The sequence below is a fragment of the Triturus cristatus genome, chromosome 12, assembly GCF_964204655.1.
Source record: "Triturus cristatus chromosome 12, aTriCri1.1, whole genome shotgun sequence".
Classification (NCBI taxonomy): Eukaryota; Metazoa; Chordata; class Amphibia; order Caudata; family Salamandridae; genus Triturus; species Triturus cristatus.
This window is the reverse complement of record NC_140595.1, coordinates 28,194,222-28,213,716: the sequence shown is the minus strand read 5'-3', so window position 1 is coordinate 28,213,716 and position 19,495 is coordinate 28,194,222. Positions and strand designations below refer to the sequence as shown.

The 19,495-nt window shown below is 46.7% G+C and overlaps 1 long non-coding RNA gene across 1 annotated transcript in view; it reads right to left on the bottom strand.

Moving 5' to 3' along the window:
* LOC146772286 (uncharacterized) overlaps positions 1-15,316 on the bottom strand; it is a 30,994-nt gene extending 15,678 nt beyond the window's left edge. Inside the window, exon 1 of the long non-coding RNA XR_014971907.1 lies at positions 15,201-15,316. This is a non-coding gene — a long non-coding RNA (uncharacterized LOC146772286). The remainder of the gene's footprint in view (positions 1-15,200) is intronic.
* Positions 15,317-19,495: the final 4,179 nt, after the last annotated feature.

The window sequence follows — 19,495 nt, the reverse complement described above, 5'->3', positions numbered from 1 at the left end:
ACTCGGTCGAATGCTTTGGCTACATCCAGAAAGACTATTCCAGTGGACTTGTTGATGTTGAATCCATGGCTGATGATGTCCACAACTCTGAGGAGCTGGTGATTTGTTGAGTGGTCTTTCCGGAACCCAAACTGTTCTTTGGCGAGTAGGTTTTCACTTGTCGCAAAGTCCACAAGGCGGGCAAGGATAACTTTTTCAAAGAGCTTTGATAGGCCAGATAGCAGACTTATAGGGCGATAATTTGCAGGATCTCGTAGTGGTTTCCCAGCCTTGGGGAATACGATGACTCTTGCTTCTTTCCAGGCATTAGGGAAATACTGGTGCTGCATGCAGGCGTTGAATATCTCAGCAAGGTGATCCACTGCAGCGTCTGGGAGCATCTTGATGGCTTGGTTGACTATTCTGTCCTTTCCAGGTGCCTTGCCGTTTTTTAGTGTCTTTACCAGGGCCGATAACTTGCCTGTGGAGCATTTCTCAATGTTTGCAGCTTCGGTTTCTGGTGTGTGCTCCCGGTGGTGCTTAGCGACCTCTTGCTCAACTTCTGCCAGTTTGCTAGCCTGGTTAGGCCTAAAGGATGCCTCCAACGTGTCAGCAAAGACCTCAGCCTTGTCCCTGTTGCTGCATGCCAGGTGAGTCTTCCCTTGTAACGGTGGGTTTGGTTCCTTCTTCCCGGTCAAGCGTCGGGTCATTTTCCAGAGAGAGTTGTCCGAGTCCTTTAAGTTAGCCATAGCTGCTTCCCACTTTTCACCTCTGTGCTGGCTTATTTGCATCTTCAGCTGTCTTGTCAGCTTGTTGTATTTCTTCAGCAGGTCAGGGGTGCGATTCCTTTGCCACTCTCTCCGGGCTCTGTTCTTGCCAGCAATCGACTGCTTGATGCCCTTCGGGAGGTCGTAGATAGAGCAGCGTTGGGGTTTCTGCTCAGGAACGCTGCGCTCGATGGCAGTGTGGACTGCAGCTGTGAAGTGGTGGACCGCCTGGTCAATGTCTTCAATGCAGCGTAGAGGGCCAGGGGCCAGTGTCTCCTCCAGGCTTCTCTTGTATAAGCTCCAGTCTGCTTTCTTGTAGTTGTGTCTGGTGCCCTGTTGTTGGTCTTCAAGCACGTCGCCAACTGTGATCAACACTGGGTTGTGGTCGGACGTCAGTGCAGTTAGGGTTTCCAACTCCATAGACTGGGAGAGATTCTTCATGACGACGATGTCCAGAACGTCCGGTTTATGCAGTGCAGAGCCTGAATAGTGTGTTGGTTGAGTTGGGCCAGCCACTACAAAGTCCTCCTTCTTTGAGTGGGCAAGTAGAGCGTGTCCTTTGCTGTTTGCCACGCGGGAGTTCCAGCACTGGTGCTTGGCATTTAGGTCTCCGCCAATTAATGTTGGGATGCGGGGATCCAATAAAGCATCCAAGTCCTTCGGGCTTAGCTTGCCTGGGGGTGAGTAGGCGGCAATCAGCCGTAGGGGGCCTGCAGATGTCTGGATCTGTATGCCAGTTGCTTCAATGCTCCCCACTGGTGGTAGTGAGATCTCGTGGTGCTTCACTTTTGTGCTGACAATCACCGCTGTTCCTCCGCCCTTGGCTCCGGTGGTGTGATCTGTGCGGTACACCCTGTGGTTTGCTAGGTTGAGCTTCTGGCTTCCTTGGAGATGGGTCTCGGAGATAAGCGCTATGCTCACATCCATGGTTTCCATCAGGTGCAGGAGTTCTGCAGTTTTCTTCTGAATGCTGGTAGCATTCCACATCAAGAAGAGGGAGTTTCCTTTAGATTTTGGTGCCATTATGTGTGTTTTCTTCACCGTGGAAAAGTCCGGCGATGAGATTCGCCACCATTGTCACCAAAGGGTGGATGTTCATGTCTGCGACTGTTTTCGCAATCTTCGTGATGAGTTCCTGCCAGTTGATGGCTGAGCCTATTTCAAAGGATGGTGCTGGGGCAGGTGGTCGTGGTGGCATTGGTGTTGGTGGTGGTGGTGGTGGGCTGTTCTGTTTGGGTCCTGTTACTTCTGCGTATGTTCTTCCATCCACACGCGCGTCGCTATGGCTGTTGGTTGGATTGCCAGTTGGGGTCCTGTGAGCCAATGCAGGTTTGGAGCTCTTCCTTTGTCCCTGGTCTGTCGCAGTTGAGTGTGGGGAAGTCTTTTGTGGTTGGGGTGGTTTGCGCGGTCCATCCTTCTTTGCCTTCTGCAGGTAGGGACAGCCGCGGTAGCTTGCTGGGTGGGGTCCTGTGCAGTTAGCACATATTGCTGGTTCGGTTTCACGGTTCCTAGTGCATTGGTTAGAGGTGTGCTCGCCTCCACAGCGTACGCACTTTGGCTTCTGGTGGCAGAAAGCAGAGGTGTGCCCCAAGCGCTGGCAGTTGTAGCACATGACCGGTCCTCGTTTCCCTCTAGGTGCTTCTGTGGTGACAGTGCAACTGCAGAGCCGTGTGACTGATGAGAGGTCTGCTGGCTTCCCATCCTTGCTTGCCGACAGGGTTACCACAAAGAGGGGGAACTTCTTGTTCTTGTCCGCTGGAGAGACGATCTGCGTTATATTTTTGACTGGGAGTCCAAGTTCCGCTAAGTCCTCAGTGATGTGCCCAAGGGATGCGTTTGCCGGGAGCCCGCGTATTACAAAGCGCTGAGCTTTTGCGGTGGTCAGTGAGAAGGTGTGGTACTCCATTTTCTGGTCTGTAAGCATGCTGGTCACGCTCCTGTAGTCGTCCGGTGTGGTGAGCATGATCTTGGCGTGGTCCTGCCGGGGCTTGATTGTGAAGGGCGAGATGCAGTGTTCGTCCAGTAGTTCCACGAGGTCCTTGTGGGTGGCCAAGTTTTTCAGGATGATGGGAGGGATCCGTTGTCGCTTTGGCGGACCTGAAGAGGTCCCGGGTTCAGATGCCGTGTTGTCCTGGGCGTCATTGTCCTGGGCGCTCTGGAGGACCAGGTAGCGGTTTGAGGTTGGAATCGTGTTGTGTGTGGGGGGTGCGCGGGCAAGCTTTGATGCTTTTTCTGGCGAGTTAGGGCACGATTCACGTCCTCTCTTTGCCTTGATCTTCCATTCCATATCGTCTTCGGTGTTGTCAGGTTGAGCCGTGACGTCGGACTCCATGGTTGGTTGTGCTTGGTGGGGGGAGCTAGAGGGCAAGGGCCGAGCTTTTGGGGTTCAGCCGCACAGGGTATGGACTCTCAGTCCTGGGAGTGAGGGCGGAGCGGGTCGGACCGCGAGTCTCCTGCCGAGAATCGGGGCGCGAAAGAGTTTCAAGCAATCACGCAGGGTGCATAAATGATGAGTCTCTGTACAAAATTAATTAATCAAGCAGAGCGCATAGCTGGTAAAATGCAATCTGAGTAAAAATCAATCAAGCAGGGCACATAGATGATAAATTGCAATATGAATATGAATCAATCAGACAGAGCACGTAAATTGCAATATGAGTGTAAAATCAGTCAAGCAGAGCGCGTAAATGCAATCAGGGTAAAAATCAATCCAGCAGAGCGCGTAGGTGATAAATGCAATCTGAATAAAAACCAATCAGGCAGAGCACATAAATTGCAGTCTGAAAGTAAAATCAGTCAGGCAGAGCGCATAAATGAGAACTTGCAATCTGAAGAAATCTGAATAAAAATAAGTGTTCTGCTTGGGTTTTCGGATCAGATAGAACCCGCTCATCAGAGCCTCACTAACCCAGCCAGAACATTACCCCCTCCCTAGAACCTATTTACAATAGTTCAACCACATATATCTACCACCTAAGGACAGGGAATTCCTACTATACATACCAAGACCTCTTATAATCGGCGGCCTCGCGATCCCATACGGATCCAGACCTCTCTGCCCATACGACAGTATCACAAGTGGCGGCCTCGCGATCCCATACGAATCCAGACCTCTCTGCCCATACGACAGTATCACAAGTGGCGGCCTCGCGATCCCATACGAATCCAGACCTCTCTGCCCATACGACAGTATCACAAGTGGCGGCCTCGCGATCCCACACGAATCCAGACCTCTCTACCCAGACGGCAGTCTCAGCACAATCGGCGGCCTCGCGATCCCATACGAATCCAGACCTCTCTGCCCATACGACAGTATCACAAGTGGCGGCCTCGCGATCCCACACGAATCCAGACCTCTCTACCCAGACGGCAGTCTCAGCACAATCGGCGGCCTCGCGATCCCATACGAATCCAGGCCTCTCTGCCCATACGACAGTATCACAAGTGGCGGCCTCGCGATCCCACACGAATCCAGACCTCTCTACCCAGACGGCAGTCTCAGCACAATCGGCGGCCTCGCGATCCCATACGAATCCAGACCTCTCTGCCCATACGACAGTATCACAAGTGGCGGCCTCGCGATCCCATACGAATCCAGACCTCTCTACCCAGACGGCAGTCTCAGCACAAGTGGCGGCCTCGCGATTCCATACGAATCCAGACCTCTCTACCCAGACGGCAGTCTCAGCACAATCGGCGGCCTCGCGATCCCCTACGAATCCAGACCTCTCTGCCCATACGACAGTATCACAAGTGGCGGCCTCGCGATCCCATACGAATCCAGACCTCTCTACCCAGACGGCAGTCTTAGCACAGTCGGCGGCCTCGCGATCCCCTACGAATCCAGACCTTTCTGCCCATACGACAGTATCACAAGTGGCGGCCTCGCGATCCTATACGAATCCAGACCTCTCTACCTAGACGGCAGTCTCATACGACAGTTCATCCTATGATCACCATAACATACAAAAAGGGAATCAGTCTCACTATTCATCAGATCACACAAGGATTGCCAGTTCGAGCATAGCCTGTTCTCAGGTTCGAGGGGCTCCTCTTTCCCTTATTCAGTTACCACTTACCTGATCAGGGTTAACATCTGTTCATGTAGCCGCAGCTGACTAGAAGAATAGGCTACCCTCTCATACAAGAACACGCAGCACATGTTGGTTCACTACAAACTGGATACTTTATTACTCATTACATACGCAATCACATAACATTACAATATAACACATAACCTGCAAAGAAAAGTGAAAGATTAAGTTGTACACTCTAATAAGAAAGGGTCGACATCACCTTAGTAGTATGTAGCCTGCACTCAGTGGTCATCTAGGTTCCCTTCTCGTCTGTGCCTCGGCTCGCCTGGAATCACCCTTCTCCGAGTCACTGGGACCTCTTCCTTGTCGGCTACTCTCTCCTCTCTGGCTATTCTGCTAGGAGAGCATCTGTCTCTCGGTTCTTCTCCGCCTTCAAGATGGCGTCTGTCTTCCCTGGAATAAGTAGTAGCTTTACTGCTAACGGCTAGATGCCGCCTACGGACTGAACATGTAACTGCCTCAGACTTTCACTAATATAGAGGTGCGTTCCTCATGGAAAATTCCGGCCTGTAACCTGCCGCCCACCAAATTCTTGTACCTCCCCGTACCAAGGACACGTTCCCAGCCGGCCGGCCTGATGTAGTGTCTTCGGCATGAAGAAAAATACAATCCTTCGATAAGGGCCGGCCTGAACCGGTTCTCTCCAAGCGAATAACACCTCATAACTAAAACATTACATTTGACCTAGAAGCATCCCAAGCTGCCGGAGCAGAAAGAAAGATGGAGTCTCTCCCGTTTGAGGCCTACCAGGCCTGAATTCAGCACGGCTCCATGAAATACCCTCACTACAGGACAGGTTATCCCTAATACTAACGAATCTATCCCCTAGGCTATGTGTGCAAGCCCTGATCTATGGGGAAGAGCACAGAATCATGTCGAAGTGCCTAGTAAATAGGCTTCATTCACTACTCTAACCCTTAGACTTGAATGATAAGAGACTGAAGTCACATTCCATAATTGTTCCTCACAAGAAGGCCGGGAAAATCGAGCAGAACATTTCACCCTTGACTTCAGTCTATTATACATTCATTAAACAGAACTAATATCTGTGGAAGAATAATATGAAACAAGACTAACTGATCTATGTCTAGTACCAGGTGTGCAGAATTGAAGTAGTGAAGGAATACACTGAATAAAGCAACAGATAGAAATCAAAATGCCGATAGTAATCAGAATACCTCCTAATATCTGACGTAACATATGCAAATCAGGTAACCAATTAAAGAGCCAGTCAAACCAGCCCTGGTCAATGTGTTTTCTAACTTCTTCCGTCAAGTCATGTAGTTTATCAATGTGAGCTTGAATGGATTTTGTATGATCCGACAAGTTAAAACAACAAAGACCCTCAAAATCAGAACAATCGTGTCCATGTTTAAGCAAAAGATAATCAATGGCCGCTCGATTTTGCAAGATAGCCCTACGTTCACCCTGGGCGTCTAATAGCATGTCAGACAGGACTGTAGAAGTATGATTGATGGATTTTACCATCCAGCAGGCCATTTTCCCAATAGATTTGGCATTATAAACTGCCAAAGCAGGAACACCAACAATTGAAATAGCCAGGCTAAGGTATTCAGACTTGGAATATAAATGCAAAGATGAGTCACAATCCTCCTGTAACCTCACTGTATCTCGAATCACACGAGAGCTGGCATTCGGATGTGACGAAAACATTAACAAGCTCAGTCTAGTAATGGCACAAGGGCCTCCAGAAATATTTGCGGGGATATATGGCCAGGAAGTATTACCACATGAGAAAAGCCATCCGGCAGGTAGTAACATCGTGCGATAGTGACTGGGGGTAACTACCATACTCTTGCAAGTCATGTCATTCTGAACAGAAGTACAAGTTTTCGGTGTCCTTTGAAGGCACAAAGTTCGTTCATGAGCGGTGAATGAAGTGGCACCTTTCAATCTTAAACGCGTACATTCAGAAATCGCACTAGGATCACAAGTAAGGAAAAAACACAAATCACCCTGTGTGATATTATAGGTAACTATTTGGGACTGGATGGGGGGTATCGGGTCTGACAGTACAGTACACAAGGGGCAATACTCATGGGTGGCAAAATTGCCCAGAAGAACATTGGGGCGAGCATTTGATAAATTGAAAATATGAGTCAAAGTCTCCAATGAAGCAGGGACAGCAACTAAACAAGTCGCTAGAATGTCCGTCACCGATCTCATCGGTGTCAAGCAGAAATGAGGGGCTCTAGTCACTTGTTTGGCTAATGTAATCCAAAAGTTCGGCGACGAATCCCACGCAGCGAAGGAACGCGACACTCGGGTTCTCAACTCAGCCCGGGTTGATGGGATCCCTCCTCTCTCGTCGTACCAGCCCAAAAGGAGTCCAACGCCGACACATCCTGCAGCAACAGTCCAAAGAATGATCTGAAAGAGAATCAAATACAGGCATTATTCATTCTCGTAAGTAACATTTGTCAGCCGGGACTGCTTCCCAGCTATCTTTCCCTGGTCTCATAACTAAAATGGTGTTGTCTTGACCGGTTGCAATGACTTCTGCTTGTTCAGGGGGATTCTTAGGCGACTGCACCCAAACTCTGGCCCCAGGATTATCTGTGGAGCCAAAACCTTTCTGGCCTCGTACAGTTAGCAACGTTGGGGCAGTGCCTTTTGTTATCTCACCACTGAAAACAGGCATTATTAGCAATTGAGCCACTCGGTCAGTTTGATGTATCAGTAAGTCAACCTCACTGCTATTCAGCAGGAGCACCTTAATCTCTCCCTGATAATCACTATCAATGATTCCTCCAAGCACCTGAATGCCTTTTACAGCCAGCCCCGATCTAGGGGCGATTAATCCGAAATTTCCAGTTGGTATATGAACACCAACACCAGTTTCAATGATGACTCTATCCTTACTTTTTATAACGGTGTCATCCATGGCATGCAAGTCTAAACCTGCCGACCCTGGGGTCGCTCTACATGGAGCCAAAGCTCCGGGAGTAATCTCCCAGTACATCACAGTCTCTCTGATTTCATTGGGCTTAGCATCAACATTCGGAGGAAACAAACGCATAAGTGGGGATTCAGCATTTAGAAAAGGACGGTTATTCAAAATCAAGAGCGCTTGAGGCAAAAAGTCTCGCCAATTCTTATACTTGTCATCTGTTAATTTACGTAACTGATTTTTCAGCAGTCCATTCAACCTCTTCACAAGAGCCGAGGCCTGTGGATAATATGGTATATGAAACACCCATTCAATATTGTTTTCCACACAGAATTCCTGTACCAATCTTCCACGAAAATGGGATGCATTATCAGATTGAATTTGGAATGGCACACCATAATACATCATAATCAATTCCAATGTTTTAATAGTATTCAATTGGGTAGCTTGCTTACAGGGAAGGGCCACCAACAGGCCACTGTATGTATCAACAATAGTGCAAACATATTGACAATTCCTACTCATAGGAAGTGGACCAATGTAATCAATCTGCCAAATTTGAGCGGGCAATTTCCCGCGATGTAAATGACCTTTAACAATTTGGGGCACTTTGCGCTGCCTGATATGCTGACAAATGGGACAATGTAGAATAACATTTTTGATTAAATCTAGGGGAATATAAATTCCTCTATCAGCAGCCCACCTGCTAGTGGCTTTCTCTCCAAAGTGTCCTGCTTTCTGGTGGGCCCATTTCGCCAATCCCGCAATATCAGAATCTTGCCTGTCCACCACTGCCTCAGCAATTTTAGATTTCTCATCTGCAATATTATGAAAGAATTTGTCAAGAGAGTCTATCGGGGTATGAGCATCCACATGAAAGATTGTAACAGTACTCTGTGGGAGCATTTCCCAAATCTCCTGCCATAATTCTTTTCCCCATAGTTCTTTTGAATGGATTTTCCAACTATGGGAATGCCAAGTCGGCAACCAAACTGCCAGTCCATTGGCAGTGGACCAAGAATCGGTGAAAATATGACATGTGCCAGGTAACTCTTGTTTCAGAACTTGATAAACAGCATAGAGTTCAGCAAATTGACTGCTCTTACCCTCACCAGTTGTGCTCAGCAATTTTTGTGTGATCGGATTATAGGACACCGCCTTCCAATGCCGTTTCGTCCCTATGAACCTTGCTGAACCATCCGTAAACCAGACATGGTTTCTGTCCTCCGCCGACAAATCATCAAAAGGTCTACCCCACTTAACAGGAGACTCCTGTACTAAAGGTACGGAACATTCACTCTCAGTCTCAGTCGATGGCGCCCGCGCCACCTGCTCATGCAAAGATGCAACTCCTTTTTGTCCCACACGTGCCCTGTCTTGTATATACCATTTCCATTTAATCACACTCGCCTCTTGAGCGTGTCCAATTCGGTGAGTTTTCGGCGAACTCATAACCCACTGCATGATAGGAATTTCAGGTCGCAAAACTATATCATGTCCCAAAGTCAATTGCTCGGTATCCACCAGAGCCCAATAACATGCAAGTAACTGTTTCTCAAAAGGTGTATAACGCTCACCAGCATCAGGTAACTTTTTGGTCCAGAAACCTAGCGGTACTCTACTCTTGCCTTGTTTCTGCCACAAACTCCAATTCGCATAAAGGCCTTGTACAGACACATTCAAATCCACATCACCATCACATACAGGCCATAAATCCAGAGCATGCTGAATTGCTTCTTTTGCCAGACTGAACGCATCTTGCTGTGGTTTACCCCATTCAAATGCATTCTTTTTACGAGTGACCTGGTACAAAGGGGCCAATATTTGACTCTAATGAGGAATATGCTGGCGCCAAAAACCAAATAAACCAATGAAGCTTTGGGCTTCTTTCCTATTCCTCGGAACTGCAAAATCAAGAATTTTCTGTTTAACCTGAGGGATCACTTCTCGGTGCCCCTCATGCCAATTAATACCCAAAAATTTCACAGCCTGGGACGGACCTTGTAACTTATCCGGGTTGATTTCCCAACCTTTCTCACGCAGGCACTCAATGACTCTGTCCAATTGGGTCTGAACTTCCTCTTGTGTTTCGCCTTGGATCAAAATATCATCAATATAATGACAAATCTGAATTTGCGGATGAACCGGTACCTCAGCCAAATGCTCTGCCACCAGCCGGTGACATATCGTAGGACTATGCACATAGCCCTGGGGAAGACTTCTAAACGTCATCTGACGCCCATTCCACGTAAAACTGAATTGTTCCTGACACTCAGGGGCAATCGGAATCGAAAAGAAAGCATTAGCAATATCAATGGACGCATACCATGTACCTGGATGTTTTTGTATTCTTTCAATTAGGGTAATAACATCCGGTACTGCAACAGTCAAAGAGGGTGTGTGTCTATTCAATTCTCGATAATCAACAGTCATGCGCCAAGAATTATCACTCTTACGTACAGGCCAAACAGGATTATTCCAAGCAGAAGTAACTGGGGTTATAACTCCTGCATCCACCAACTCCTGAATAGTGGTACTAATCTCTTCATGACCACCTGGAATACGATACTGCTTCTGACGAACCACTTTTGTCGCCTGGGGAACTTTTATGGGGGGCATTCTTAAACGACCAACCCGTACAGGCCTGGACGATATATAATGTTTAGTTCCAAATTGGTAACATCCATCATCTAAGTGCAAAGTCATTCCTTTCAAAATATCAATTCCAATTATGAATTCTAAGAGTGGCACCACTAATACAGAGTATTCTTTTCTAGGAATTCTACCTATTCTCATTTCAAGTAAAGTTTGAACTGCGGGAGTTTCCTTTCCACCTAATCCGGTAATTGTAAAAGGCTGACCTTTAAACTTCTTTGATTTTCCATGAATAAGAGTGGCCTCCGCTCCTGTATCTACCAATGCTCGGGCCCTTTGGATATTACGATGTCTCCAATAAATATCAATATCTACATAGGGTCTATTATCTCTGTGAGCCCATCTGTGTACTGGAGCTTGACCTATTTCCTAGTCATCTTTACTGCGTTCTGTGTACCAGGATAAATCAGGATAAAGACTCTCACGTTTCCCAGGTATCGATACCTCCTGTTCATATCCATCTCCATTACGAAATGGATTCCTGTTCTCTGCATTGTACTACGGGTTTCGATCGGCCAATATGTGTCGATCCTCTATCCTTCTCAACTCAGGGGATTGATCCCTATCATCTCTACGTCTGCTGTTAACATAATCATCTCTCCCCCTCTCTCTTTCCCCCCCTCTCTCCCTGTCTCTCTCACGACGGGGGGACAAATCACGTACATAACGTCGATCATCACGACGATCAGAGCGCCCACGGCGGTCGTCATTACCGCTACCGTCAGAAAAACCACGATCACACTCAGTTGTCCGAACACGCCGGGCACCCTCCTTTCGATCCAAGCCACGTTTGCAAAACATTTCCCACAAACGAGAAGTAGTCTCACCATCAATGTCCTCCTTCCGCACACCATCGGCCATAAGACCAAAAAACATATCACGTCTAGTAAGTTTATTGTCACCAGGAGTACGAGTGTCAGGCCGGGACTGCCGTTCAGGTTTAAACCACTCACCCAACTCACCGAGTTGGCGTACCGATTCCAGCACCACAGATAACATGTTACCAGTCTGATTAATCAATAAAGTCATCATGACCTGCTTATAAGCAACAGGGGAAGAACGAATAATACGATTCCGCACAGAAGATGTCAAGAAACCATCAAGCAACCTGTCAGCAGTATTTAGAAAAATTGCCGTTTTCATCACCTCCTCTTTGAGACGTTGCGCAGCATCGCGCAAAGTATACCACGGTTTGTCATTCACAGGCCAGTCAGACTCAGTAGGATATTTTTGATTACAACCCTCAGTCGCCAATTGAAGCAAAGAAATTTGACCACCAACATTAAAGTTACGAAAATGATCCTGTACAGTAGAATCCGAACTCAAGGAACAAAACTTCAAACAATCGCCAGCATCCAACATAATGCCAGCAGCGCCCAGTTCATAAAAGTGCACCATCCATGTGAGTAAGGTCTCACCAGCTCGCTGCCGAAATCGCTGCAAAATATCACTAATTTCTTGTTGAGTAAAATCCTCCAAAGAGTCTAAAGCAATACCATTGGGAGCACCGGGAGCCTGCTGCAACTTCCGCCGAAAAACTGGATGCACCGAGACCGCGGGACGAGCATCACAAGGAGCTCGACCAGTACACGTTTAGGAACAATCAGTGTAAGAAGCATCGACCCCGCTCGAAGGACGAGCGCAATCACGGGGTGCACCATCAGAGGCGCAAGAAGCAGACTTACAATCACGGCCGGAGCGAGAGGACTCGCGCTTGGCAGACTCCTCACCCGAGGAAGGAGAATCACTCGAGTTCCAGATATTACCATCCCATTCATCAGGATTCCAATCCAGTCCGGCTTTCGCCACGACCAGACGTACCTTTCGCGTCGAAACCCGACCACGCCGATTCTTGTATTTATAACGAGCAATTCGCACAGCCGCCCTTTCGGCAATAGTTTGGTACGTCTCAAGTTTGTCAGCAAGCAACTTATTTTGACACTGCAACAAAGTATGAGCATTCTGAATCTCAACAAAGTTCGTTTCCAAATCCTTATGCAAGTTCTGTAACTTCAACAACCTCTCATGCAGAATTCTGTACGCAGACAGAACAATCCAACCTCTGTGCCCCAAAACGGGAAGCTCATCACCCTTAGATACCGGCGCCTTCTGTAAACAAGTAATCACATTAGCCGGCTCCGCCAGCTCCAAAAAAGAATTCCAATTCTCACTCAAACCAGTAGAATCAGCCCACTCACGGGCTAAGGCTTCATAAGGCATTGAATCCCAACCGGGAATATCAACGGGCAACTTAAAGGTAGATTTCGACTTTCTAGAAAACATCTCGGAAAAGAAAGAAAAAGAGAAAAAGAAAAAGAAGAAAGAGAAAAGAAAACTACACACAAGTATATAGAAATAATATACAAACGAAACCACGCACGCGCCGAAAGCAAACACGAAACAACCACAATGCACACAGGTTTCGTAAACGGTTCGTGACGCCAAATGTTCTGCTTGGGTTTTCGGATCAGATAGAACCCGCTCATCAGAGCCTCACTAACCCAGCCAGAACATTACCCCCTCCCTAGAACCTATTTACAATAGTTCAACCACATATATCTACCACCTAAGGACAGGGAATTCCTACTATACATACCAAGACCTCTTATAATCGGCGGCCTCGCGATCCCATACGGATCCAGACCTCTCTGCCCATACGACAGTATCACAAGTGGCGGCCTCGCGATCCCATACGAATCCAGACCTCTCTGCCCATACGACAGTATCACAAGTGGCGGCCTCGCGATCCCACACGAATCCAGACCTCTCTACCCAGACGGCAGTCTCAGCACAATCGGCGGCCTCGCGATCCCATACGAATCCAGACCTCTCTGCCCATACTACAGTATCACAAGTGGCGGCCTCGCGATCCCACACGAATCCAGACCTCTCTACCCAGACGGCAGTCTCAGCACAATCGGCGGCCTCGCGATCCCATACGAATCCAGGCCTCTCTGCCCATACGACAGTATCACAAGTGGCGGCCTCGCGATCCCACACGAATCCAGACCTCTCTACCCAGACGGCAGTCTCAGCACAATCGGCGGCCTCGCGATCCCATACGAATCCAGACCTCTCTGCCCATACGACAGTATCACAAGTGGCGGCCTCGCGATCCCATACGAATCCAGACCTCTCTACCCAGACGGCAGTCTCAGCACAAGTGGCGGCCTCGCGATTCCATACGAATCCAGACCTCTCTATCCAGACGGCAGTCTCAGCACAATCGGCGGCCTCGCGATCCCCTACGAATCCAGACCTCTCTGCCCATATGACAGTATCACAAGTGGCGGCCTCGCGATCCCATACGAATCCAGACCTCTCTACCCAGACGGCAGTCTTAGCACAGTCGGCGGCCTCGCGATCCCCTACGAATCCAGACCTCTCTGCCCATACGACAGTATCACAAGTGGCGGCCTCGCGATCCTATACGAATCCAGACCTCTCTACCTAGACGGCAGTCTCATACGACAGTTCATCCTATGATCACCATAACATACAAAAAGGGAATCAGTCTCACTATTCATCAGATCACACAAGGATTGCCAGTTCGAGCATAGCCTGTTCTCAGGTTCGAGGGGCTCCTCTTTCCCTTATTCAGTTACCACTTACCTGATCAGGGTTAACATCTGTTCATGTAGCCGCAGCTGACTAGAAGAATAGGCTACCCTCTCATACAAGAACACGCAGCACATGTTGGTTCACTACAAACTGGGTACTTTATTACTCATTACATACGCAATCACATAACATTACAATATAACACATAACCTGCAAAGAAAAGTGAAAGATTAAGTTGTACACTCTAATAAGAAAGGGTCGACATCACCTTAGTAGTATGTAGCCTGCACTCAGTGGTCATCTAGGTTCCCTTCTCGTCTGTGCCTCGGCTCGCCTGGAATCACCCTTCTCCGAGTCACTGGGACCTCTTCCTTGTCGGCTACTCTCTCCTCTCTGGCTATTCTGCTAGGAGAGCATCTGTCTCTCGGTTCTTCTCCGCCTTCAAGATGGCGTCTGTCTTCCCTGGAATAAGTAGTAGCTTTACTGCTAACGGCTAGATGCCGCCTACGGACTGAACATGTAACTGCCTCAGACTTTCACTAATATAGAGGTGCGTTTCCTCATGGAAAATTCCGGCCTGTAACCTGCCGCCCACCAAATTCTTGTACCTCCCCGTACCAAGGACACGTTCCCAGCCGGCCGGCCTGATGTAGTGTCTTCGGCATGAAGAAAAATACAATCCTTCGATAAGGGCCGGCCTGAACCGGTTCTCTCCAAGCGAATAACACTTCATAACTAAAACATTACATTTGACCTAGAAGCATCCCAAGCTGCCGGAGCAGAAAGAAAGATGGAGTCTCTCCCGTTTGAGGCCTACCAGGCCTGAATTCAGCACGGCTCCATGAAATACCCTCACTACAGGACAGGTTATCCCTAATACTAACGAATCTATCCCCTAGGCTATGTGTGCAAGCCCTGATCTATGGGGAAGAGCACAGAATCATGTCGAAGTGCCTAGTAAATAGGCTTCATTCACTACTCTAACCCTTAGACTTGAATGATAAGAGACTGAAGTCACATTCCATCATTGTTCCTCACAAGAAGGCCGGGAAAATCGAGCAGAACAATAAGTCAAACAGAGAGCATCAATAATGCATTGTAATCAGATTTTAAAAAAGAAAATCAAGCTGCAGCAGTTTAAGCAAGCAATTAAGCAAAAAACGACATACAGGATAAGTAAATCAAGAAAGCAGGGCCCATCTATCACTAAGGATAGAAAATGGCGCTTACCAGGTCGACTTGCTGGCTGGCTGCTAAGCAGGAATCACGGGGGTCAGTCCTCAGGCCTTCTCTGGTTCTCTGGTGCCACGAGCGTCGCTGATGCTGCAGAAATCACCACCACCGGAGATCCGATCCACCGATTCCACCGATGCAGGGAGGTCCGCGGTCCGATCGTCACTGCGCTGGGCTGGCGCTGGCAAGATGGCCTCGAGGAGCGTTGGATCATCGTCGTCGCAGGCACAGGGAGCATCCGGTCATGGTCATCGCCGTCAATCAATCATGTGAAATGAATCATCGAGGGCCTTGTGCCCGGTGCCCACCTTTAAATACCCCTGCCTCCCTAACACATTCCTACCCTGGATTTACGGCTGATCTGGGCCAGCCCTCCTACCAGCCCTATCTTCTGGTGTTCCTGCTTCCTTCTCTCCCCTCCCTTATCTCTACCCAATCGGGTCTTTGGTGTTCGGGCTCTGCTCCCAGGGGTGGCCTCCACTGAGGCCCCCGGTCCCGCCACTATCCCCCTCCCCCTGGGGAGTGGGGGGCCGAACCAAGGGGAAAAGCGAGCAGCTCATAGGATGCTTCTTTGGACCACTCAGTCAGTGATGTCATAATAGGCCTCGAAGCACTCCCAGCAGCTGGCACTACACAAGGGTCTTTATGCAAGAATGTATAGTAGGTGATGCAGGGTAAATAAAACATGTTGTAGCCAAGGTCAATAATTATGATTTTTAGATATACGGTTTATAGTAGTGGATGCAGGGTAAAACGTGTAGCTCAGGTCATGAATGTTGATTTGTTTTAGATATGAGGAGACGAGAATATATAGTACCCCAGCGCAGTATAAGGATATTGCAAGCCACAGAAGAGTTCCATGGCCATATAGAGGCACAAGTTTATTTATATGACTATAGAGCTCTAAGATAACTTGTAATATTCTTATCATGTGCAGCAGGGGTCAATTTATATCTTCTAATACATGGCCGCACCATCACCTTTCCCACAGAAAAGCAATTAAATAAATACTTGGTGCATATGAAACAACGAGAATGTTTGCAAACAGGAAGAAGGAAGATATCAATTGTACTACGAATCAAGGATTGTGATTCTCTTACTGAAATTTCACAGAAGCAATGAAAGTTTATTAAAATTCAATTAAAAAAACGTTATTCGGATAGCGTCATATCCATAAAAGCACAGTACATGACAATTTTTAAAATGCATAGAAAAAGAATCATAGTAAAATCCATTGACAATATGCATAAACACGATAGTAAAATATATCGAAATAATACAAACAAGCATTGGCATAGCCAATAGGTCTAACTTTTGGGACCTTATAAGTATTTAGTTATGCAGCACAATATCCTTGGTGCAACATCAACTGTGGCATGGTTAAACACTTAAAAGAAAATGGCAGAAGATCCCCTGTGTGGATATAATCATAATGTGGATTAACAATAGACAATATAAAAAGTTTGGAGTACATGACTAAAATTAAAATTGGAGGAAACTTGGAGTATAATACGAATTCTTTGCCAAAGAGGCGCAATGTTGTATATGCATGTTATTATTACATTGTTATATATTTAGATCGGTTCCTTTAAATCTGTATATGTGGAGCGTGGGATAGAATACTCTGTCTCCATCACGAGTTCCAATCCAGGGCGTCAGTTGCTACTGATGTCCTGGAGAGGAAGTCGTACCGCCTGGCGCTCACCTGTTTCTTCTTCAATAAATTATATATGAACCTACACTTCATATCCCTGATCGTTACTATTGGCGACGATTGGAGAAAATCAATTCATCCTCAGAATCCTGAAAATAAAAAGAGGAAGGACAATTCTCAAGTGGAAGCATTGCGATTTGGTCGTGCCTGGGGATTTACAAAGGTGAAGTTGATCAGCTTTGCAGTGTTTCCGGACTTGCGGTAAATTTAAGTGTATTTGTTCCTTCTACGGAAGGAAGGAAAGGAAGAGAAATCGCTTACTTTAATGTTGCGGGTCGTGTGGGGGAACCGCCATCGGCCGCATCTTTCGAGCGGCGGAAGTGTTCTAATCGCGAACGACAATCTCGCACGCGCATGCGCATCGCAAGAACACTGGAGTTACAGGTCATCGCGCAAGGTCACGAAACGTGACCCTTGCGTGGCGGCCATTTTCAAGGAAGTGAGTCAGGAGGGTTTGAGCTCAAAAGAAGATATCGGAGCAGAGCAAACTCACTCCTGCTACGAGGGAAATTTTATTGAAGCGTGCATTTTTTCTTTAATTTGAAATAAAGAAAAGACAGTAAAGAAACAGGCGAGAGAGTAGGGGTCGGCTTGAAAATAGTCATATTGTAGTTTTTAATTGTTTTCACCATTTTAGAAGTAATTTCTTTTGGGGATAGTGGATTCTGTTTTTGGAGACTGTGCCATGAGTGGTTATACACATTCTGTTTAACCACTATTGTATCTGTTTATGGAACAAGGGGACCTAGGAGTAGAACAAGCTACGGCACAACAGAATTTCACTATTAGTAACCCACATGCATTTTGGGTGACTGGTTCTCAGCCCAGTATTAAGTGGGTGGAATGGAAGGAATATTTAGTAAATTGCATTTAGGCAATCGATGAAGCAGGGAAAATGAAACCTGAACAAAAAAAGAGGATTTTACTTCACTCCATGGGTCCAATAGGATTAAAAACATATTCACGCATGTCCAAAAGTGCAGGAGGAGAGGAGAATGTGTTTGAAGCTGCGTTAAAAGACCTGGATAAATACTTTGCACCTAAGGTGTGTATTGGTGTAGTGAGGCATACATTTTTCCAAAGGAAACAAAATAAAGAAGAACTTGTTGATGACTGGCTGGATGATCTTAAAAAACTTGCAATAGACTGCAAGTTTGGAAACTTACATGGCGATCTTATTCGTGACCAATTGGTAATGCACAGTAACAATTCCTCCATTCAAGATCGATTATGGGTGAATGAAGATGCACCTTTAGATGATATTTTGGCGATTTTAAGAAAAGCTGAAATGTCTGGGAGGTGTGCCACAGTGGTTAAAGAATCAGAAAAAGATGCAGAAGGTGTGTTCAAACTACAGAATCCAACTAGGAACCAAGGACAGAACATAACTGGACAGTGGCGTAATCAATCACAGAAGAACGCAGGAATGGAAAGAAAATGGGAAGAGACCAAGATGCTATCGTTGTGATAGCAAAGAACACTTAGCATTCAGTAAATATCGTCCTGCTTTAAAAAAAAAAAGGTGTCTGTGGGCTAATAGGACACTTCAGTAAGATGTGTCGTAGGAAGAATAATGTAAAATATGTTCGTATCGATGAGGATGGAATTGATGGGGATGCTGATGTTGAGGACAGTTGTGTCAAGAGTTTACAAGCAAACTATCTTTTGAATGTTGTGGATAATTCTGTGAAAGGGAAACCAATATGTGAAATATCCTTGGGAGGTGTTAAGGTGAATGTGTATGCCGATTCAGGATCGCCTTACACTATTGTTAATGAAAATGTTTGGAATGATACGTTTGAGGAAAAAATTGGAAAACATTTATCCCCTACGGATGTGAACACGGTAAGTTTCACTGGGGAAAGGATTGACATGCTTGGGTTCAGGTGGCTTACCTTTTTGTTTAAAGGGAGGTCTGCGAGAGGTAAATTATATGTAGCGAAAAATGGTCCGTCAGTACTTGGTTGGTTTGACCAAAAGAATCTACACATCATCCTGGATCCGAATAGTGTGGAAAAAGTACTCATAATGGATGAGACTAGTAAAATGGGGGATGTTCTAATAAAAATATTTCAAGGAGTTTGGGAAAAAGTTTAGGAGCACTCAAAGGGTTTGAACATAAGATTAAATTAAAAGGACAAGCTGAACCTAAGGTTCATAAAGTGAGACCGATACCTATACTAATAAGAGATGAAGTTAATAAAGAGCTACAAGGGTTATTGTCCAAGGGTGTAATCGAAGAAGTGGAGAGTTCGGAATGGATTTCTCCGGTTGTGATCTCACGCAAAAGCAATGGAAAAATCAGCTTATGCATTGATTTGCGCCATTTAAACAATAACATTATTATTGAAAGATTTCCTCTACCAAAAATCAATGAAATGGTTTATTCTCTGAGAGGGTGAGCTGGTTTTCTACCATAGATTTATCAGCAGCGTATCACCAAGTCATGATGTCACCTGAAATCTAGGAAGCTCACGGCATTCATTACACCATTTGGGTGTTACCAGTTTAAACGCATGCCATTCGGTTTAGCCTCAGCCGCTACTGTTTTTCAGCGGCTGATGCATAAACTGTTTGG